Raw genomic sequence first — 24,333 nt, forward strand, 5'->3', positions numbered from 1 at the left:
CGCTTCTCTGGCGGGTTTCTGCTTCTAACATATTTGAAGAAGCTTTTATTATTCCCCTTAATGTTGCTGGCCATGCGTTCCTCATAGTCTCGCTTGGCCTCCCCTATCACCTTCTTACATTTCTTTTGCCACAGTTTATGTTCCTTTTTATTCTCTTCATTAGGGCAAGACTTCCATTTACGGAAGGAAGCTTCCTTGCCCTTCACAGCCTCTCTAACTTGGCTGGTTAGCCATGCGGGCACTTTCCTGGATTTAGTGGAACCCTTCTTTCTTTGCGGTATACACCTCTGCTGGGCCTCTATTACTGTTGTTTTAAGCAGCCTCCATGCACTCTGGAGAGACTGGACTCTTTTTAACCTCCCTTTCAACCTCCTTCTAACCAGCCTCCTCATTTGAGGGAAGTCCGCCCGTCGGAAGTCAAGGGTTTTTGTTAGAGATTTGCCTGGTATTCTTCCCCCAACGTGCACGTCAAAACGGATCGCAGCATGATCACTGTTCCCCAATGGCTCAGTAACGTTTACATCTCTAACCAGGTCCTGCGTACCGCACAAAATTAAATCCAGAGTCACCAGTCCTCTGGTGGGCTCCGTGACTAGCTGATCTAAGCCACAGTCATTTAGCACGTCAAGAAATCCGGTTTCTTTATCGTGACCAGAACACAAATTGACCCAGTCAATATGAGGATAATTGAAGTCCCCCATGATTACAACCCTGTCCTTCCTTGTCACCTCCCTGATCTGTTTCCTCATTTCAAGGTCCCCATCAGATTTCTGGTCTGGAGGACGATAGGATGCCCCCAGTATTACATCGCTGCACAAGCCTGGTAATTTAACCCACAGAGATTCTACGGTGGAGTCGGACCCACCTTCAATCTCTACTTTGCTGGATTCTATCCCTTCCTTAACATAAAGGGCCACCCCACCTCCAACACGCCCCTGCCTGTCCCTCCTGTAGAGTTTATAGCCCGGGATTGCGGTATCCCACTGATTCTCCGCATTCCACCAGGTTTCCGTTATGCCCACTATGTCAATATTTTCCCTTATCACCAGACATTCCAGTTCTCCCACCTTTGCTCGTAGACTTCGGGCATTCGCATAAAAGCATTTATACACGGAATGCCCCAGGATGGGCTGCTTATTCGCTCCTTTGTCCCCGCATCCTCTCATTTTGCCAAACCGTCTATCACATCCCATCTCCCTACCTTTCCCAATTTCTTCTCCTACCCTGCCTTTGTCTTGTTCTCTAACCTCCCCATCCTCATCCCATAGGGATGAGGAGTCCCGAACCGGATGCCCCTCGGCTCCTGTCGGCCTTCCCCCAGGGATCAGTTTAAAAGCTGCTCTGCCACCTTTTTAATGTTATGCGCCAGCAGTCTGGTTCAAATGGAGCCCGTCCCTCTTGTACAGGCCCCGCTTGTCCCAAAATGTTCCCCAGTGCCTAACGAATCTAAACCCCTCCTCCCTACACCACCGTCTCATCCACGCATTGAGACCCCTGATCTCCGCCTGCCTAGCTGGCCCTGCGCGTGGAACAGGTAGCACTTCAGAGAACGCTACCTTTGAGGTCCTGGCTTTCAGCTTCCTGCCTAAAAGCCTAAATTTGGCTTCCAGGACCTCCCAGCTACACTTGCCCACGTCGTTGGTGCCGACATGCACCACAGCCGCTACCTCTCCCCCAGCACTGTCTACTAGCCTGTCTAGACGAGAAGTGATGTCCGCAACCTTCGCACCAGGCAGGCAAGTCACCATGTGGTCCTCACATCCGTCGCAAACCCCCCTCTCTATGTTTCTTATAATCGAATCCCCCACTAAAAGAAGCCCCCGACCCCCCTCCCGCCGAGGAGTATCCCGAGTGCGCTCGGATACGGGCCCATCCCCTGGAGAAGGGATCCCCCCTAGGGGATTGTTTCCCTCCTCTCCAGGATGACGTCCTCCAGTCCCGAGACTTCCCACCCGGGCAGCCGAGGAGCTGCACGCCTGAGGTTGGGACGAAGCCTGATCGTCCCCAGAAGTCTCCCCACGGTCCTCCTCTGGCTGCCTGCGCTTCTCCAGGTCAGCCACCAAGGCTTCAAGGGAGCGGACGCGTTCCCTGAGAGCCTGGAGCTCCTTGCACCGAGGACACACCCATGACTTATGCCCCAGTGGCATATAATCATACATGTGGCACTCGATGCAGAACACTGGATAGCCCCCACCCTGCTGCTGGCTGTCTGACTGCATAGCTTTTTTGTTGTTGTTGTTGTTTTATTTAGGGGTCCTTTTAAAAACCGTACACTGGATAGCAGCCCTTTTCTCTAGGGCAGAGGAAGGGCAGTGTCTGGGGCCCTGGCCTCCTCGCCCTGCTGCTGAACTCGCCCAGATGCTAAACTCTTGTGCCTTACCTGGCACTTAGTTCCCGAGGCACTGGGTTCCCAGAGGCCACACGTGTCTGCAGAGAGCCTCACGCGATGGCCTGCCTAGCTTTATACTCCTGGCTGGCTCCTCCCCCCTCCTTCCTTCCTGATTGAAAGGGGGCTGGCCTTCCCAGGTGAGTTTACAAAAGCTCAGGAAGGCAAATGGCTGCTGATGGGCGTGACCTACTCTGCAGGCTCCTGAATGGACTGCTTGGATTAGCCTACTGGGGCTCTTAATGGGTTGGGAATTGGCCCTTCCTAGGTCCTTTCCCTCCTAGTTCTGTTCTCTTAGGCTGGACTGTTTTTGTAACCTCAAGCTAGTTTTTATTTGGGTTTGTTTAATTATTTATTGCTCTCTAGATCCTGTGTCCCAATTTACTGACCTGTTTAGGTTATGTTCTAACTTAGATTAGGTTTAACCTGGGTTAAGTATAGGTTTAATTTAAGCAAGTAGAAAACCTGCTTATCACTTTATCCTCCTCCCTTTCTTCGATTAAGTGCTACCTTAGGTGCAGCTAACTTTCAATTTTGATTTAAATGCCTGACCCTTGGGCACTTACTCACGAGTAGGACTCTGCTCTTACTCACGAGTAGCCCTATGTACCTCCCTTAGGTGCTAACTTTCAATTTTGATTTAAGGTTGCTTTAAAGGTAAGGTTAAGGTTAGAAGACAGGGAGTTAGAAAGACAAAGCGTTAGAATGAGTACACTTACCTCCTCCTCCTGCTGCTGCTCCTCCTCTCCTTCTCCAAAACTCAGAGGTCTCCTTGCCTTCTCCTCGCCCAGATGCTAAACTCTTGTGCCTTACCTGGCACTTAGTTCCCAGAGGCACTTGGTTCCCAGAGGCCACACGCGTCTGCAGAGAGTGTAGTACCGCACTCCATGTAAAGTGTAAAGTACCGCACTCCATGGCAAAGCAGGGACTGCTCTGGTCCAGTATAACAGTCTGAGAACTAACATGTATGATCAAAATGGCTATATTCTAATGGCTGGGGCACTTCTCTTATGAGGAAAGGCTACAGCATGAGGAAATGGCTACAGCAGGAGGTCTGGTCTAGAGGGTAGAGCCTCCGTCTGCCTGAAGATAACATCCACAAGGTCGCCAGTTCGAGGCCACTGGCACCGTGCGACCTTGAAGCAGCTGACAAGCTGAAGCCGAGGTATTCCATCTGCTCTGAGCGTGGGAGGATGGAGGCCAGGATGGAGGCCAGATCAGAATGAAACATCTGAATGGTTGTGGCTCTTGAAAGATAGAGCCTTCTTTCAATTGTAAAAATCCCTACGGGGATTTAAATTAACCTGCCTATGTAAACCGCCTTGAATAAAGTCTTGAATAAAGACCAAGAAAGGCGGTATATAAATACCTGTATTATTATTATTATTATTATTATTATTATTATTATTATTATTATTACAGCATTTGGGGCTCTTCAGTCTAGAAAAAAAGGCACCTGAGGGGGGACATGATTGAGACGTGCAAAATCATGCAGGGGATGGATACACTGGATAGAGGGGAAAATTCATTTCCTCTCACATGACACCAGAACCAGGGGACAGCCACAAAAATTGAGTGGTGGGAGAGTCAGAACAAACAAAAGAAAATATTTCTTTACCCAACGTGTAATTAATCCTTGGCACTCCTTGCCACAGGGTGCGGTGATGTCACCTGGATTCGATACCTTTCAATGGAAATTGGACAGACTGATGGAGGAAAAGTCCTTCACAGGCCATAAACCATGATGGGTACAAAGGAACCTCCTGCTTTAGAAGCAGACTACCTCAGAATGCCAGATGTAAGGGAGCGGCACCAGGATTGCATGTTAGATATGATGCTCACATTGCTTGTTGTTTATGAACTTCCGAGGGGCACCTGGCTGCGAACCACGTTTGGAAACAATGAATGAGACCACAGCTGTAGTCAGGGCCAACTGTAAGCCAATTGGATCAATTGCTCGCAGTTTGATCTTGCACCTAAGGGGGCCCTGTGCTAAGATAAAAATAAAAAATAAAATTAATATTTTTACTAAATCATTTTGGTTGGCAACCTTCAGTCTTGAAAGACTATGGTAGAAGCCTACAGCACCCGGTATTCCCAGGCGGTCTCCCATCCAAGTACTAACCAGGCCTGACCCTACTTAGCTTCTGAGATCAGATGAGATCGGGCACGTGCAGGGTAAATAAAATACATGGTTTTGTAACTATTTTTTCAGAGGTAATCTATGCATTTTGTTTCCTTACAGGCTTACATGGATGTAATTTTATATTCAGATGCCCTTCAATCCATTTGGTCCATTCACTCACATGCACTTTTGAAGCACACATTTGGATTGCTTTCCACTCTACTGTGGAGATAACAAGTCTGTAATCAATTGCATTTATATCTCTCAGATTCTATGGACCTTGGCAGTGACTGAGCCTGGGGCCCTGCAAAAAGTGTTTCTGATTGGGCCCCACAGCTCCTAAGGCCAGACCTGCCTGTGGTTTGTCCCTGCATGGGAATTCTTGGGTACGTCTGAGTTATGAAACACCTTCACCTGTAGGAAACTCCTTGAAGATGCTTCTTGCTTAATCCAGTCCCAAGTTTTCTGCGTCCACACTTTGGGGTCAACCCCGCGAAGGAAGCATGAGAAGTTTGTACACAGGTGAAATGTTTCAAAAGTGGAAAAACTACAGCTGCAATGGCAACCACACTTTCCTGAGAGTAAGCCCCATTTAACAAAACAGGACTTACTTCTGAGTAGACCCGGTTAGGACTGTGCCCTTAGTCTCCATAATTGCCCCCTCCCAAACCCCGCTATAAAAAAGGACAATGAAAAATTAGCTGCTTTGTCGAAATGCTTCCAGTTGTTGGCGAACATTCAGCTGTTGAATCTCACCGATTCTTCTCTCGGGGCTTTTGCAGCTGTGAGGACAGTGTCGTCCTCTTCCCCTCGTGCCTAGCTGTGACTGATGTTTTGATTGCTTGCCAGGTAATCACCAGTTCCTGCTGTAGTGTCTGCTACTATTTTAAATAACGCAAAGCATCTCTGAACACCCCCCCTCCAGCACCACTACTCACCACTACCTTTTATTTTTTTTTTTTGGTACTCCCAATGATTTCATCCCGGAAATGAAGCTTTCTTCTTCCCCCCCTCCCCGAAGGGGATCTTTGGCCAGGATTAATAAGATCAACATCTGTCTGGGTTCCAACAGACCTGAGACTCCAAGCAGTACAAAACAGAGGCTGTTGCAAGAGTAACAATAAAGGCACATTTGCTCTGACATAATTGCTGACATAATTTTGCTTTGGGGGAGGGGGGATAATCCTCAGTTATTTTAACCTTTTCCACAGCATTTGAGGCAACACAGTGAATAGGAAATAGATATAAATTTGACCTGGCGACAGAGTGTCTCCTAATCGCCCTGCTTCAGCAGCACAGAAATCTCTTTTAACCGTGATAATAAAGGCTGGCTTGATTCTCCCCCTCCCTTTTATTTCTACAATGAATCCATTGAAAATCATCATCATCCTTTTTATTCCACTTCGAGGCCATACAGAGCTTCTGTCCCTTCGAAAGGAAATAAAGTTCCCGAGGCTCAGTCGGGGCCTGTGAATGGGATCTTGTTTTTTCACGTCCATAATGATTACATGTATTTATTCTGTGCTTCAAATTACACTCTCTTGATGGCTAACATGAGACTTTGGGGTTTTTTTATTAGGGTGTCTGTGGTTAAGGGTCTGGACAAATTGACTTTAGCTGTTTTTCAGCCACCAGGAACGCTCTCTGTTTATGAGGAGGTAATTTGAATATTCTCGCCTTGCTAGTCTCAGTATCCTTGACGTTACTTTCTTTTAAAAAAGCTTCTCATTAGACGATCTTATGCCATTTTTCTGGTGGAACCACAGAACATTTGTTGGAGATAAGTCCATAAGAACATAAGAAGAGCCCCATTGGATCAGACCAAAGGCCCATCTAGTCCAGCTTCCTGAATCTCACAGTGGCCCACCAAATGCTTCAGGGAGCACAAAAGACAGCAAGACACAATCTGCATCCTGGTGTCTTCTCCTGCATCTGGCATTGAGGTAGCCTACTTCTAAAATCAGGTTGTTGAATCATGGCTTGTAACCTGTGATGGACTTTTCCTCCAGAAATTGGTCCAATCCCCTTTTTAAAGGCATCTAGGCCAGATACCATCACCACGTCCTGTGGCAAGGAGTTCCACAGACCAATTCTACACTGGCTGAAGTGTACTGGTCAGTGACTGTAATAAAAGATTCTTCTTCACTGGCTGAAGAAATATTTTCTTCTGTCTGTCCTAACTCTCCCACCACTCAATTTTAGAAGATGTACTCTGGTTCTGATGTTGTGTGAGAAGGAAAAGAACATCCCTCTATCCACTCTATACATCCCCTGAATAATATTGTACTTCTCAATCATGGTTCTGGTAAGCACATGTAGGGGTCAAGAGTGAGGTAAGGGGGGGTTAGAACCAGAGGGTGGGTTGGCAGAACGGGGAGGTGACAAGGAGAGTGGAGCAGGCTCGGGAAGGTGAGGCAGCAGTGCCTACTGAATCCTGGGCCTGATCCATCTTCCTGGGTCAACTTGGACTTGCTTTAGCTATAGAGCTAGCACAAGTCCCCACTGACCCATGGCAGCTACTGGGGCTTACCCCAGAGCAAGGAAACAAATGCTCCCTTACACCAAGGAGTCCTCTAGAGACCTCTGGAGGCCAAAACTCCTCTGCGCAATATGCAGAACACGCATAGGCATCGCAGTATCACTGCATAGGGAGTTGGGATTGGTCTGTATGTATATAGATGTCCTTGTGTATAGACCTTGATAGCACCTATTAAAAGTAGATGACACATTTTTATACAATGTATCTGGCAATGTCAGGGACTGACACAAGCAAAGCAAGTGTGCTACCACCATGTTATGGCCCCTTTAGGTTCTTAGATCTCATACATACATTTTTGGGGAATCTCCAATATCATATCTGGCATGCACCACTTCGCGGAATGCGTCTTTGTACCACAAAATCCAGACTGAATATAGATGTCAGGATAAAGCATCCTTGTCCATCACCACTAGTTTTCCATGCATGTGCAATTTGAGCACTGAGTCGTGTAATTCCCCCACTGCACTATTTGAAGTGGTACAGCTCTGACAGAGGTCCACCACCCGACAAGGGTAGCCTTTCCATTGCACAAAAGTAGCTGTCAATATCAGCGGCAATTTTCTTTCCTTTTAGTTGAGTCAGTTGTCATGGGAACTTTGCCATGGATCCTGGGCTTGGGTACTTAAAACTCTCCAGGAGTCTGGCAGTTCCCCCGATGGATCCTATCAGTGGCTCTTTTGGTCAGGAAGTGATGGCCATAATTCACTTTCTTGCTCGGTGATCCTTGAATGAACCAAAGGAAAACAAGAGCAAGTCTCCCAGCTTCCTCTCCCTCCAGGTATGGACAACAAACTACAATTTAACTCATTCAGAGGTCTTTGTAAACAAGAAAACTCATCTAGTGCAGTGGCATAGGTAGAGGGGGTCCAAAGTACTAAGTTTTGCAGGAGCCTCACCACAGTGTGCAAGTGGACCCTACCCTTCATAGCCGTTCTGGATTAGGGGAGCAAATAGGAGGCGTAAGCCCAGAATGACTCAGAAGGAGAAGGGAAGGGGCCCCCTGCACGCTGCAGTGAGGATCCCTGCAAAACATAGGGCTTTGCACCCCCTCTGAGTATGCCACTGATGTAGTGTATGCACCTGAACGGCACAGCTGAACGGTACTTTTTTTGCTGTAATGGATTCACAAATGATTTATTTAAACCCTCCTCTCTTTTTTGACATTTGGATACTGCTCCCTTGCAGAACATTGTTGATTTATGGTTCAAAAGGTTAAACGATTGGGTTAAAGTCTCAAAGCAAATGCTTGGAAAGAGTTGAATTGTTTTCTGCAACACTGAAAACAGTGTTGTTTTACCCAGAAGTAAGGCCATCCTGTTCTGTGAGACTTAGAGCCCAATCTTACCTAGCACAGGAGCAGTGGAGCCAAACAGCTACCACCGCATTCTGTGCTGGATCCGAGAAGGCTGGAGGTCTCCTTAAGAGTAAGGGGACATTTGTCCCCTTACCCCAAGTAAAGCCCTAGCCTGCTCAATGGAGCTTCTCAGAGCTGCTCAAGCTATTTAGCTGGTGCAGACTCGCGAAGCCCCATGTTGGGCTTTTGAACCCCGGAGGGGGGATACTATTTGGTGGAGGAAGCCTCTGCCAGTCCCACGCCTTCCAGAGCCTGTCCCCCCATTCCTCCACCCTCCCCACACCTAGAAATGCCTGCCCCAAGCCATCCCACCACCCTCCCCATCCCCTTCCCCACCACTTGGTGCTTACCTGGTCTTTGGCAGCAGCTGGGGCTCCAACTACAGCATCAATAGGGAGGATCAGGTCTTTCCGCTGGCACTGCTTATTCCCTTGGTGGTGCAAAGGTGTGTTACGGCACATTTGCGACACCAAGCACCAGAACTAAGGCAGCATTGGACCAGGCTGCCTGGTTGTAATCCTATCTCACTCTCCAGAAACAAACACCTCCAGTTATAACACAGTCCTACACATGTTTACGTAGAAGGAAGTCCCTCTGTGTTCAAGGGGGCTTACTCCCAGGAAAGTGTGTATATGACTGCACCCTTAATGTGATGGTTGGATAACACCAAAATGAAAGGATGTGGTGGTTGTTGTCATTTTTCTTGGTTATCTATTAATTTCCAACATTCCAAGGCAAGTTGTATGCTTTTTTCACCATCAGATCAATATTTTAACATTGATTTTCTCTTGAGCGGATGATGCGCAGGTAGAGCAATTAGGCACACGTGAAAAAGAGACACATGATCAAAAAGTGGAACCAGGAACTGTTAGAGATAATTGGGCAAAACACAGAGATAGCAGAAGCGCAAACCGGCAGCTGCAGCGTGTGGTGCTCAGAGCACAGGGAAGAACGCCAAAAAAAGGAGGCAAGACCCAGGGAAGTACCAACACCAGAGTCTATTTACAGGCAGTATTTACAGGTAGAAGGCAGTTCCAGAAATCAGCAAGTAGAGGCAGTCCAGCAAACAGTCCAAGTAGTCAGTAAATCAGGTATCCATCCAGCAGAGATTCACACAGCAACTCACTCCTACAACTCACACAGTGGAGTGTGCTTGTTGGCCATTTATACTCCTGTCAGCCAATGGGAAAGGCCATGACCTCATCCCTGAGGAATGTCATTGCATCATCCTGGGTGGGGATTGCATTAGCTTTTCCCATCTCTCCTTGTTCTGTGCAATGACTCAGCACTTTGCCCTGATTGGTCTTTGCCCCATTGTCTGACAGGTATGCTTACATTTGCTTATACACAGCAGCAGTCTGGTAGGCCTGCCTTATCCAGCCATCAAATTGCCTTGCTGTATGGGGCACATACTGTAACAGGAACCAACATTAGCCCCCAGTTCTGATTGCCTTCTGTTCCCCAATAGCTAAAGTTCATTCATTCTTACAGTAAAGGGGTCAGATATGGTGCCATGATCATTTTGCACTACAAATGGCCACAGTTGCATCTCTGTGTGAGAAATGCATGCATGTAAGAATTGCCAACTGTTACCCTGCAGATGCCTGATCTTGTCGGATCTCAGAAGCTAAGCAGGGTCAGGCCTGGTTAGTACTTGGATGGGAGACCACCTGGGAATACTGGGTGCTGTAGGCTTATACCATGATCTCGGAAGCTAAGCAGGGTCAGGCCTGGTTAGTACTTGGATGGGAGACCGCCTGGGAATACCGGGTGTTGTAGGCTTATACCATAGTGTTTCGAGACTGAAGGTTGCCAACCATCTGGTTCAAACAACCCAATCCTAACTAGGGCTTTACAATAGTGTAACGCAGTTCCATTTCAGAAGCATTCTGGTTCCGTTTCAGAAACATATCAGCTGCTGCAGTCGGCAGCGGGGTCAGCAGCTCACCACCTCAGCTGTCTACCCAGAGGAGCGCAGGTAAGCTTTCATGGTGGGAGGTGTGGATGGTGGGGGGAAGTGAGTGTCTGGGTGAGGAAAGGGATGGGAGGTGGAACCGAGAAGGGAAGGGGTGGATCCCAGTGGCACCACAATTTAAGGTTCCAGTCCTATCCATGCTTACCTGGGAGCAGGGGCGGATCCAAGGGGGGTCATGGGTACGTGGCCCCCTCAAACCGTCATACCAGCGGGGAAGGATGCGAAGCAAAGTCAGGTGCTAGGAGAATGCCCACTAGGCAGGGTGTTGGCAGTAAGATCATGCCCAGCTGGGAGATCAGGTCTACCCAGCAGTTAGAACTGGGCTCCAAGTCCAGGCAGGAGCCCAGGTCCACCCATCCAGCAAACCTTGGCCACAGAGGCCAAAGTTCAACAGGGAGTCCAGGACCTGCCTGGTCCTGAGCTCTGGAATTAAGGTACTGCTCATGCCCCCCCACCCCCAATACAAACACTGAACCCACCCCTGCCTGAGAATAAGTCCTATTGAACACCGTGGGATTTACCAGGGTAGATATTCATAGCCAGGGTGGTGTAGTGGTTTGGGAGGTGGACTTAGACCTGGAAGATCCAGGTTCAAATCCCCCCTCAGTCATGAAGCTTCCTGGGTGACCTTGGGCCAGTCACTTTCTCTCAGCCTCACCTACCTCACAGGGTTGTTGTGAGAACAGAAGGAGGGGAGTAGCCGTGTAAACAGCCCTGGGCTCCTTGGAGGAAGGGCGGTGTGAAAAATAAATAAATAAATAAATAAATAAATAAAATAGTCTTTTCTCTATGATCACTCGTTGTCCTGGACTTTGCAAGTGGCCACCTCTTACTCCCCCTTTGGAAATGATTCATGCTGTTGCACATCTAGCATTGCAAGCTATTTCTTTTTTGTAACAGACACAGAGGGGGGAAAAAAAAATTACTATGGCAACATGCTGTGAATGTACTCAAAAGTATGCCAAGAATGTCATGCAAGCAAAAGAGGTTTCCCTGGGATGGGAAAATATACATTTCATGTCTTCAATTGCATTTAAAAAGACATAATAGGGACAAAATTAGATGAAAGATTATACCTCTGAAAGCGAAATTGTTGGGAGGTGCTTTTATTCGCATTATTGTTTTAAATGGCTCCTATGTGCAGCAAGAAGTAATTGAATTTGAAACCAAAACTAAATAGATAGATGTAGTGGTAAAAGCCACATAACCCGGTTACACTGGGACTGAAGAACTCGGTTCAGTAAAAATACTGTCTTTTTTTTTTTTTAAGGGAAGCTGCAGCTTGAATTGCAGGCTCCAAGTTCCTCAAATGCTAAAGGGAAGAAAAAAAGACCCTGTAGCGGATCACAGGGTTTGATCTCATTCCTTTTAGGAAGATTCTCCATTCCTTTTTCTCTAGGCTTGTGCAGCAAAGAAGCTGGATCCTCCTCCGCTAACTTGTCAGAAAGATTAAAGAAAAATCTAGGGAATAACACCCAAACTCAGCCATTTGAATAAGGTCAGGGTTGCTCTCAAGAGGGCTAACCCTGAAGCAGGGGGCAAAGAAAAGAGAACAATGAAGTGAGATTTCAGGGACAGAAATGTATTCCAATATTGAGTTGAGAACCACTCTATTTTTCCCCCTCCCATTGATGCCGCAGCACCAAACTGGCTACTGGTGTGTTCCCTGGGGCATTTGGTGGGCCGCTGGCTGTGAGATACAGGAAGCTGGACTAGATGTGCCTATGGCCTGATCCAGTGGGGCTGTTCTTATGTTCTTAACTACAATTCCCAGGAAGCTTTGCTGACCTCTTGTTATCTGGTGTGCTCCTTGGGGCATTTGGTGGGCTGCTGTGAGATACAGGAAGCTGGACTAGATGGGCCTTGGGCCTGATCCAGTGGGGCTGTTCTTATGTTCTTAACTACAATTCCCAGGAAGCCTTGCAGGCCTCTTGTTATCTGGTGTGCTCCCTGGGGCATTTGGTGGACCGCTGTGAGATACAGGAAGCTGGACTAGATGGGCCTATGGCCTGATCCAGTGGGGCTGTTCTGATGTTCTTAACTACAATTCCCAGGAAGCCTTGCAGGTCTCTTGTTATCTGGTGTGCTCCCTGGGGCATTTGGTGGGCTGCTGTGAGATACAGGAAGCTGGACTAGATGGGCCTATGGCCTGATCCAGTGGGGCTGTTCTGATGTTCTTAAACTACAATTCCCAGGAAGCCTTGCAGGCCTCTTGTTATCTGGTGTGCTCCCTGGGGCATTTGGTGGACCGCTGTGAGATACAGGAAGCTGGACTAGATGGGCCTATGGCCTGATCCAGTGGGGCTGTTCTTTGTTCTTAACTACAATTCCCAGGAGGCCTTGCAGGTCTCTTGTTATCTGGTGTGCTCCCTGGGGCATTTGGTGGGCCGCTGTGAGATACAGGAAGCTGGACTAGATGGGCCTATGGCCTGATCCAGTGGGGCTGTTCTGATGTTCTTAAACTACAATTCCCAGGAAGCCTTGCAGGCCTCTTGTTATCTGGTGTGCTCCCTGGGGCATTTGGTGGACCGCTGTGAGATACAGGAAGCTGGACTAGATGGGCCTATGGCCTGATCCAGTGGGGCTGTTCTTTGTTCTTAACTACAATTCCCAGGAGGCCTTGCAGGTCTCTTGTTATCTGGTGTGCTCCCTGGGGCATTTGGTGGGCCGCTGTGAGATACAGGAAGCTGGACTAGATGGGCCTATGGCCTGATCCAGTGGGGCTGTTCTGATGTTCTTAAACTACAATTCCCAGGAAGCCTTGCAGGTCTCTTGTTATCTGGTGTGCTCCCTGGGGCATTTGGTGGGCCGCTGTGAGATACAGGAAGCTGGACTAGATGGGCCTTGGGCCTGATCCAGTGGGGCTGTTCTGATGTTCTTAACTACAATTCCCAGGAAGCCTTGCAGGTCTCTTGTTATCTGGTGTGCTCCCTGGGGCATTTGGTGGGCCGCTGTGAGATACAGGAAGCTGGACTAGATGGGCCTTGGGCCTGATCCAGTGGGGCTGTTCTGATGTTCTTAACTACAATTCCCAGGAAGCCTTGCAGGTCTCTTGTTATCTGGTGTGCTCCCTGGGGCATTTGGTGGGCTGCTGTGAGATACAGGAAGCTGGACTAGATGGGCCTATGGCCTGATCCAGTTGGGTTGTTCTTATGAGGCCTCCTCTGGGTATGGGGACAATCGTTCCCTTTCCCAGGATAACCCTCTATGACACGGTGGGGGAGTCGCTACTCAGACCTGTGCGTGGAGCCTCCAAACTCGGCTGGAGGCTCCTGTGGACTTGTGTGCTTCCTAAGTGCGCAACGGGTAGGAGGGTGGGCTGGGGGCACAACACCCCCTCCCAGCGTGTCACCTGTTTCGGCCAATCGCACCGCACTAGCAACGCCACTGTTATTAATTACATTTTTTATCCTGTTCTTCCTGCATATGCTCAAGGTAGCATATATGGTGACCGCCCCCATTTTATCCTCACAACCACCTTGAAAGGTAAGTCAAACAGCAAGCCCAACTCTAGCCAAGGAGCCCTTGCCTCCTATCAGCCATGAGAGCTACTGTATGGGAAACCTTTGTGTCCTGAAGCAATATATGCCACTGAATATGAGATGTGGAGGAAAAACAAGGAAATGTGGTCCTCGGACTCTGCTTGGATGCTTTGCAAAAGCAATTGGCCAGGCGTTGTTAGAATTTAGAAACAGAATTTAGGGTGAGAGGAAGACACTCAGCTTGACATTTTGCTGAGAAATCTCTAGCTCCGAACGAGCAGAGGGTTGGACTAGATCAGGGGTGCCTAACTTGTAACATGCAGCAGGCCGAAGAGCATTCACGGCACCTGCTGAGGGCAGGAAGTGATGTCATCAAGAAGGAACTGACATCATAAAGCAGGTAAGCACTTTGTTCTCACCTAGTAACTCATCAGCAAATGACCGAAAAGAAAATATGCAAATCTTGATCATAGTTTCAACTCTCACACAGGCTGCCCTTTCAACAACACCGCTTTTGCTTTGCAGCTCAGTAGCTGAGAGGTGTTATGCAACGTGACGCCTTGGTAGATGCAGCACTGCTGAAAGGGTGGCCCACCTGATATTTTGGGTCCCCCAATGCCTCCGTACCTCCCTTCTCCCTTTCTCGGCCCTCTTTGTCTGCCTCTTCCCCTGGACTGTTCCTCTCCTTTTAAGTTCTCTTTCTGTCACTCTTTCCGCGGAGCTGCTGAAGAGGTGGCACACATGATAATTGAGCTCTCTCAGTGCTGTCCTTTCAGCAGCACTGCTTCTGCCCATGCATCATTTCGAAGTTCAGCAGTTGATGGAGATGCTAGGATAGCCCAATGATCACAGGTGCTGGATAAAGAGCTTCCATGGGTCATATGCGGCCTGTGGGCCTTATGGTTGACACCCCTAGACTAGATGATCTCCAAGGCTCCCTCCAACTCTATAACAGATTGACTGAGGTCATAGGGATGCCCTTTGATTTTTCACTGTTTTCCTGAACATTTTGCCCTTTTACAAAAAAAGCAGTTAAGTGCGCTGCACACTGAGTCGACGTCTATAGATACATGAATGGGAGGAAGACTTCGGCAGTAAAGAATGCTATCAATTTGAGAAATGCTTGGATAACTTCCTTATTGTCCGTAATTGGTGGCTTTATATACAGCAGCAAAAAGCAATTTAAACAATACTTGCTTTTTAATGGCGGGTGTATTTGTAGGCTGCCTGGATCACATCCAGCATACTGGAATGATAAGAATTTATTTTGCTACACTTCTAAGATCAAGTTTGCCTGGAAAAAAAAAATCAAGAATTATGTATATATACAATGAGACCGAGAGAGAGAGAGAGAGATTTTCAACTCTATATCTTACAGTTCCAGCTTCTTCTCCCTAATCACACGTTTTATTCTAGACAAAATCTATAGCCTGCAGCTCATCAAACCAACTGCCAACCAGCTAGGAGAGGAGCCCACTAGGGGCTTCCTGAAACTTCTAGTTTTGCTGACTGCCTGAGACGGCAAGGCTGGGGGAGACGCTGGCTGGTGGGCTGTGTTCAGCTTGATGAGTCACAAGTCGTGCAGGCCTATTCTAAATCCATAGCAGTGATGATTAACAAGACCTGCACTGGAGGATTATACTTTGTAGGGGTGGAAATCGAGTGTGAAGCGATTAAAAAAATCAGCTGTTTGCTTGTTGATTTTTATTGCACATTCAAACTCCACAATGCTTCTAGGGGTGGTAAGGTAGAGTGTATTATATACACCTGAGGTTCTCAAACTGGGGTGTTAGGGCACCCCAGCCTGAGAAGCCCTGCTTCTAGCCCTTTAAGGAGCAGTTAGGGGGAAGGCAGCAACATGATTCCCAGGAACTTGCACTGCTGGGGATGGTTAGGGGTTTTGTACTTAAATGAACCCCGCTCCAGCCTCCGGGGGTGGGAGCCCCATGGAGCTCTCCACAGGACTCCCCAAGCTTCTGGATCAGTTAAAAACAAAATGAAAAGCAATTGGAAACCATTTCCAGTTTTCCGATTGAAAACCGGAAGTGGTTTCCAATTGCTTGTTTTTTTAACTGATCCAGAGCTTTGGGGATCCGGAAGCCGGAGAGGGGTCTGGTAAGTATAAAACTCCTCAACCAGTCCCAGGAGTGTCACGATCCTGGGAATCAAGTTGCTGCCATTGCTCCTCCCCCACCACAACTTAGCCCAGTTCCCAAACTCCCGAGGTGTTTGGGAACTACTGACATACACCTTATAAATCAATGCAAGTTCACCCACAAATGAGTGTTAATGGCATGCTTTTTTATGACTCATCCCATGGTCATTGCCTATTGCTGTGTTCGCTAGGGGTAAGACCACTTCTTCGCGTTGCCAGCACAGGCTGGACATGGTCTGGCTGGGCTTCTGCTTGCAAAAATCTGCATCAGCCTCCCTTGAAACTTGATGCTCCACTCAAAGTCTAGAGAAACCGTCAATTTGCTAGCTCTGCACGATGCCCCACTTTGGTTTGAGGTCTAAGAAACCATGCTTGGAATCGGTAGAAGTCAACAAAAATGCTCCATCTGGCCTTAATATTCACAGACTGCCATCACTGCATCTTGCACATCTTTTATGCGTCACACACACACTAGCAGCTCAATTCTAAAATGGGCTGGCACAACCAGGCTGCATGGCCTGCACTTCTTGCAGCACAGGTTAGGAGGTGGCTGGAGGTCTCAGTGTGGTAAGGAGATACTTTTCCTTTTACCCAACAGTTACCCTGCACATGCATGATCTCGTCTGATCTCGGAAGCTAAGCAGGGTCAGGCCTGGTTAGTACTTGGATGGGAGACCTCCTGGGAATACCGGGTGCTGTAGGCTTATACCAGAGTCTTTCGAGACTGAAGGTTGCCAACCAGAACCCAAAGTTGAGCTTCAGCCTGCCTTATTGGACTTCAAGGATCCACACCAGCTAATCTGGAAAGCCTGATGTAATGCCAGGAGGCCAGAAGAAGATTGAGGATATGGCAGAGAAGGCCTCCACTCAATGGCAGTACTAGCATTTGCATCACCCAGTGTGGGAGGCTAGCATGTCGCTCCCATGTTGGACCTCCTTCCATACGGCAGGCAGGGCAATGCCTTGGGTGGTGGGGGGTGTGGTGACGCACCATCGCCCTACCCCCACTGGTTTTTTGGCTAAAACTTTTGCTCGCATAGATATCTTCCAGCACTGTTGGTTTTATTGCATTCTGCATGAAATTACATGCCAAATGTTATATAACACGATGGAATTATTTGAAAATACCAAAATTAAAAAATAAATTTGGCCAGTAGTGGTGTCTCTCTCACACACACACACACACACACACACACACACACACCCATGTGAGTCAGCCTGTACCTCCTAGAGATGCTACTGCTTCTGTCAAACCTGCCCCCCTTTGGACCTGATTCGCTCCATTCTGTCCTGCCCAGAAATGCCCCTCCTCACCTACCTGCCTCCCCACACCTCACCACCACCCAGCACAACTAGGGCCATAGCTAGGGGGGCCGGGGGGGGGGCTTTGCCCCCTGTGAGCCAGTGGTTTGCCCCCCCCCCCGCAGCATTTTTTCCAAACCTGTCCTCTTTATCTAATCTGGCGTCAGTTGGGGGTGATTTGAAGCCCTTTTTGCTACATTTTTTGTGCACAGGAAGGTGCTTCTGGCAGGGATTGGGGAGAAGAGAGAGAGTGCATGTGTGTAGAGTGAGTGGAACAGGGTCCTGGGGGGGGGGCTCCTTGGAAGCTATGACCTCTGGTCACCCTGCCCCCATCCAGAGCACATGGGGCTGGTCAAGAGCAGCTGCAAGAAGGTTGGGAGATTTCTACTTGTACTGGCTGGGGGAAGGGAGGGTGCACTTTTGCACCCTAACATGCTAATTACTATAATGGTAGTGCTGTGGGCAGGGGGGCAGGGAGAAATGTTTCTGTTTGGAGAAATCCTGGGGGCAGGTTCTTGCCTTTCAGATATACTTTTAAAATTAATGGCCGCTGCTTGGAGGCTGGGGAGACCCTTTTTCTGGTGGGAGAAAACATGGAAAGCATCTGAGCGAAAGAAAACCGAGAACTTAAGTGTGGGAAAGGTTTTAAGCAGGGGTGGATCCAAGGAAGGCCATGGGTGCATACCCCCCAACTGTCCTGCCAGCAGGGAAGGGCGCCCGCCAGGATGGAGAGCAAAATCAGGTGTCAGGGGAACACCCACTGGGCGGGTTTCAAGGAGATTGGCTGGAATGGGAGCCCACGTCTACCCACCCAGCAAACAGCCACAGAGGCTTTAAGTTCAATTAGGAGCCCAGGTATACCCAAATAGGTAGGTATATAGGTAGAACTGGACTCCAAGTCCAGGCGGGAGCCCAGGTCGACCCACCCAGCAAACAGCCACAGAGGCTTTAAGCTCAAACAGGAGCCCAGGTCTACCCAACTAGGTAGACCTGGGCTCCAAGTCCAGACAGGAGCCCAGGTCTACCCACCCAGCAAATGTCCACAGAGCAGATAAGCTCAAGCGGGAGCCCAGGTCCACCCAGCTGGTAGACCTCGGCTCCATTTCAAGAACCCAGGTCTATCTGCCTGGTTGACCTGGGCTCTGAAGGTAGTGCTCATGGCCCCCTCCCAAATACAGACACTGGATCCATGCCTGGTTCTAAGGAGATTCAACTCAGAAAGCTGGGAGTTTTCAGCTCAACCAGGTAGATTCAATACATTCAAATCTTCTGTACTTTGCTTTTTAAAAGTAATGAATATTGTAAAAAAAAAAAAAAACTGGTGTTCCAATGACGTGACTGTATTTGACTAGCATATCTTTCCTCTTGCTTTTATGTAAAGTAAATAAATTTTATTTTAATATGTATCAATGCATCAACAATGTGTCATCAACAAATGTTATATAGGCGCTAGATAGGCATTATATAGGTGATAGATAGGTGCTAGACAGGCGCTATTTAGGTGTTAGATAGGCACTAGATAGGTGCTAGATAGGCCTAGATAGTCACTATCTAGGTGTTTAGATAGGCGTTAGAAAGGTGCTATATGGGCGTTATGTAGGTGCTAGATAGGGATTAGATAGGTGTTAAATAGGCACTAGACAGGCGCTAGATAGGTGTTAAATATGTGTTATATAGGCATTATATAGGTGCTAGATAGGTGTTGCATAAGAACTAGATAGGCATTATATAGGTGTTAGATAGGTGCTAAATAGGTGTCAGGTGTTAGATAGGTGCTAGATAGGCGCTATATAGGTGTTAAATAGGCACTTTCAATACAAGTAAATACTACCTGCACCACAGTGATATGTTTTACTTTTGCAGGGTTGGAGGCCTGTGTATTGCACTGGTGTGTAAATGAAAGGATATGTTGCATGTTATTTCTGTGTAGGCAATACATTTTACATTGCATGCAGAGATGCATTTATTCTATGCAAATTATTGTTACATTGCTTTACAGATAATGAATGCATCTTTCAAAACAAAACAAATTAATTTCTCTTCATGAAATTTGGGGGAGTTTCAAGTATTTGATGTTTCTCCAGACTTATCCTTTCATTTTGCCCATCAGTAGAGATACCTGACATCATTGCCCCCCTTGAAAAAGTAGTCGCCCCCCCCACCTCTAGAATCCTGGCTACGGGCCTGAGCGCAACTTTACCTGTGCCTAATGCATCTTAATGGCTAGATGCAGCATCAATGGGGTGGTGCAGTCCTCCCGCCAGCACAGCCTCCTGTCTGGGTGCTGCAAATGTGCTTTCCAGCACCTTTCCAACACCTTTGGCCAGTGCAAGTCACACACACACACACACACACACACAATCCCCTTCCTTAAAATACCTGCCAGGCTTCACTCCATACTAAAGCATAAAACATAATAATGGTTGGCAACCTTCATGCATTCCATTTACAAGATATACTGCATATCATTGGCTGACGACGATATTTCCAGAGGCGACCAATTTTCGATTGAATACTTTTAACCAAATTAATTTTGAATTTCTGTAATTAATCTGAAGATGTGATGAAACACAACCGCTGCCATTTTTATAGACTTGAAAGCACTCTGGTAATGAACTTAAACGGGATCACGTGAAAATTGTCACCTCACACTACAAGAAGGTACAGGAAAATCTGAACGGAGAGTTGTTTGGGGGCTGAAGAAAGGAATTCCTACTCGGCAATGAGGGCCACCTGTTTGGAACTGGGCCATATTGACGTGTGGGGAGGGATATTCTGAAAACTGGCTACCCACATGCCCTGGAGATGCAGTATATAAATATTTTAGGACAAATAGGGCAGTTTCCATCTATTTGGGATTTGCAAAATTACCATCGTAGACCACTAGAAGCAACCCACTGATAACCACTGGTATACCACACTGCCCTGGCAACTGGGGCACTGATGTCATGGCATCATGTGACATGATGTCACTCCCAGGTTCTCCCCAGAGGAGCAGGCGCTAGTAGTTTTGTGCCTTCAAGGGGAACCTCCACAGGAGAAGGAACAGGGGTGTGAAGTCACCAGTGCCACCTCCGCTGGGAAGAACCTGGAAGTGATCACCTTATATCGCTTGCAGTGCAAGACTGTCACTTCATAGAATCCTAGAGTTGGAAGGGATCTACAAGGTCATCTAGTCCAACCCCCTGCCGGTGGCAGGAAACCCTCTTAGAGCATCTCCAGCAGGCGCTTGTCAAACCTCTGCTTGAAGACCTCCAGTGAGGGAGAGTCCATCACCTCTGTCGGCAATCTACCAAACCGCCCTTACCCCAGAGGAAAGGGGTGCTTGCTGTTCTCCCTGGAGGGGGGGGGGTGTGCTTGAGAAGGAACAGTTGAGGGGCCCCCTCAACTGAAAGGTCAGGAGCCACCCAGAGCACCGCCCAGTAAGTTCATGCACAGCACCTCTTCTCCCATGGTGCCCAGGGCACCTGCCTTATCTCACCACACCCAAGATTTGTCCCTGCACCCAACCCCATATCAAGCACATATCTCAAGTTGTGATGTGATGTTCTCAAAGACAGTGCCAGCCCATGACAGTCGCGAAGGCGCTGTAAAGTACTTCCGCGCTGTCTCTGAAGGAGGGAGGCTGACGCAAGCCCCACTCAGTCTAAAAGGTAAGCCCACGCCGGCCAAGCTTGGCCAGCACGGGAGGATGGGAGGGAGGTTGTTTTGGGTCGGGAAGAGGGCCTGTGGGTGGGCATCAGGTAAGTGTGGGGCAGGGCCAGAATCTGGCACTTATGCCAGATCTTAACCGCATTCCTGTGCAGTCCAAGGCAGCTCCAGGCTGCTTAGATCTGCGCCGCCTCTTTAGATGGCGCAGTACCAAGTAACCCCATTGGGGCTGCTGCAGCATTACTCAGGGTAAGGGGAAGCAATTCCCTTTGTCTGGGCTGCGTCGCTTTTGGCCCCAACCCTGCCTTGGATGCGGGGCAGGCTTGCTCCAGGGAAGGTTGCGATTGGGCTATGTGTGTGTGGTTCATATCTCACTTTCTCCTGTCCAATAGCCTATACATCATGAAATCAAATTTCAAATGAACTGATTTCCAGGCAAGAGTGCGATGCAAATCAGATCGCATGTCTCCTGAGTCCTACCCCACCCCCCAAAAAATGCTACCTAACTTTACCATCCAAGATGCAACTTTCCGTATCTCAAGTGCTTCCAGGTGAATGCTGTAGAAGAGCACGTAGAAAAATATGGAGCCCAGATGGTAGAAAGACTGCAAAGAACATATGTTTCCCATCAACGCTTTGCTTAATGTTTGTACAGGTTTCCAGTTGCTTATGTCATCATATCTTTTTGTTACATGATTTGACGGGGCCTGATGTAACACCACTTAGGAACCCTATATATGCTACTCTGAGCTGCTCAGAGGAAGAGTGAAACAGCATGCACATAATGTGATTACATCAGACCTTTCTATCAACTTCTTACTGGTCTCCGTGGGAGTCACCACAAGTTGATTCTGAATTATGAGCTTACTTGCCGCGTGACTGTCCTGCAATTAAATGGCGGTTGGGTGCTAAACAGTCCAACTCCTGTTACAGTCCTTTCAAGCTCATAAAAATCAACACTTTTCTCTCTGCCAGTTATGGGAGACTTGAACTCATCTTTCAGGACACCGAACATGACTTCAAGGACTCATAAGATTTTGCAGCATGGTGCTGTTAAAATAGGACAACCAGTTATGGAAACCAGTTTATTTTCCAGAATGGTTTAATTCTTTGCTGCAGTTAAAATTATCGAGGACTAAAAGCTGTGGTCTTAAATGTTGTTGTGCTCAAAAACCTTTGAGAATGCCCACCAAAGATGTGGGCAAAATGTTAGGAGTTGACGTTTTACTAAACTGTGGCCTTTAGTCCCAAATAATTTTAATTGCAACAAACTTAGCATTCCGGACTTAGTGCCGGAGGACTTCATGTCCCCAGATCAGGACAACACAATGCTCTGGGCATTCACGTCTGCCCACAAATGCCCGCTGGGGCATTGCACCGTATACGTGGCGTGCCAAAGCATTGTGTCATCCCAGTCTAGGGACGGCAGTGCTCCGGAATACTAAGCGAGGAGTGTCCAAACTTTTTGGCAGGGGGGGCCACATCATCTCTCTGACACTGTGTCAGGGGCTGGGAAAAAAAGACTTAATTTACATTTCAAATATGAATAAATTTACATAAATGAATATATTAGAGATGGAACTTATATGAATGAATGAAGGTCTTGCAATAGCTCAAGACCTATAAAAGGCCTTGCACAAAGCAAGGCCAGACTTTCCTTTGCTGCCACTGCTGCATCACAGATGTGAAACAACAAGCAGAGGAGGGAGACCTCATCCTACAGCTCACACAAGCGGTTGAATAGTTGGCCGTCACGCTGAGAGTAGTTGCATCAGGCCAACATGGGCTCCAGCAAGTCTCTGGAGGGCCAGAGGCTCATTGGAGACTGGGGGCTCCCTGAGGGCCGGATTGGGAGTCCTTGAGGGCCGCAAGTGGCCCCAGGGCCGGGGTTTGGGCACCCCTGTACTAAGTGTAAGTTGTGCAGGGGAAGGCATTCCTGGCACGCAGCAGTCTTCAGTTTGGGGATTGCTAATCTATAGTGCAGAAGGGGTAGAAGAGAGCAACCAAAATGGTTACTGAGAAGGGGCAACTCCCTTATGAAAAAAAGGCTACAGTATTTTGGGCTCCAATATAGAAAAAAAGGTGCCTGAGACATGATTGAGATGTACAAAATTATCCACGGGATGGATGGAAAGGACAGTTTTCCCTATCACACAACACCAGAACCAGGGACATCCCCGAAAACCGAATGTCGGGAGAATTAGAACAGACTAAAGGAAAGATTTCTTTGACCCAGCATGTAATTTAGATTTAGATTAGATTTAGAGACCTTTATTGGCATTAAACTCAAGTTCCAACAAATGAGTCATAAAGTAAAATAAGATGTAAAGTAAAGAGAAATAATGAATTTAAAATTAAAATTAAAATAAGATAAAGGTCACATGAATTTTAGAGTTAAAATGCAAAGAAACCATACAAATAAACATTACACCAATCTCTTTCCATACTTTTCTAGTTGGCAACCTTCAGTCTCGAAAGACTGTGGTATAAGCCTACAGAACCCAGTATTCCCAGGTGGTCTCCCATCCAAGTACTAACCAGGCCTGACCCTGCTTAGCTTCCGAGATCAGTTGAGATCAGGCATGTGCAGGGTAACAGTGGCTGCTTTTCTAGGATTGACAAAAGGAAATTAGCAGTGCCCTGCAACACATCTTCTGGGCCGTCATTTAATAAATATATAAGTTTCATCTGCTCTGGGAGCCCATCCTTCTTAGCTAGATTAGGTTCTATATAAATAAAGCACACAGCTGAATGAATTGGACAAGAGAAAAATATATGGGAGAGGGTCTCGACCTGGAGCAAAGAATAAGAGAAATTTAATGGGAAAAGCTACGTGAGCATGTAATTAATTTGTGGAACTCCTTGCCTCAGGATGTGGTGAGGGTGTCTGGCCTAGAAGCCTTTAAAAGGAGACTGGGCAGATTTATGGAGGAAAAGATCATGTCTTGCTATCTTGTGTGCTCCCTGAAGCATCTGGTGGGCCACTGTGAGACGCAATAAGCTGGACTAGATGGGCCTTTGGCCTGATCCAGCGGGACTTTTCTTATGTTCATTGCATTCTGGTACACACTTAACTTGGAGTAAGACCCATTGAATGCAGCAGGACTGACTTCTGAGTAAGCATGTATAGGTTTGCCCAGCAGGCTAGCCACCAGCAATCAGTGGTGTCATTATATTTTAATGAGCTTTCCTTAAATTGCAGCCTTCATTTTACACATTTTTTTTGGTGTATTTCCAGTTTTCTCCCAGCTTCAGTGATCAGGGCTGTATGTGCTCATCAGTTCAGTTCCTGAGGAAGGAGGGCTGAACGGTTAGGAAGAAATCCCCTTCCAAAAATGGTATTGTTGCAGCTTTGGGCAGTTTA

At 47.6% G+C, this 24,333-nt stretch overlaps 3 pseudogenes; 2 read left to right on the plus strand and 1 right to left on the minus strand.

Moving 5' to 3' along the window:
• Positions 1-4,462: 4,462 nt before the first annotated feature.
• LOC136658184 (5S ribosomal RNA) lies at positions 4,463-4,581 on the minus strand (annotated as a pseudogene).
• A 5,404-nt stretch (positions 4,582-9,985) lies between these two features.
• LOC136658261 (5S ribosomal RNA) lies at positions 9,986-10,099 on the plus strand (annotated as a pseudogene).
• A 6,507-nt stretch (positions 10,100-16,606) lies between these two features.
• On the plus strand, positions 16,607-16,720 carry LOC136658057 (5S ribosomal RNA; annotated as a pseudogene).
• The last annotated feature ends 7,613 nt before the right edge of the window (positions 16,721-24,333 follow it).

This window comes from Tiliqua scincoides, chromosome 7, assembly GCF_035046505.1.
Source record: "Tiliqua scincoides isolate rTilSci1 chromosome 7, rTilSci1.hap2, whole genome shotgun sequence".
Lineage (NCBI taxonomy): Eukaryota > Metazoa > Chordata > Lepidosauria > Squamata > Scincidae > Tiliqua > Tiliqua scincoides.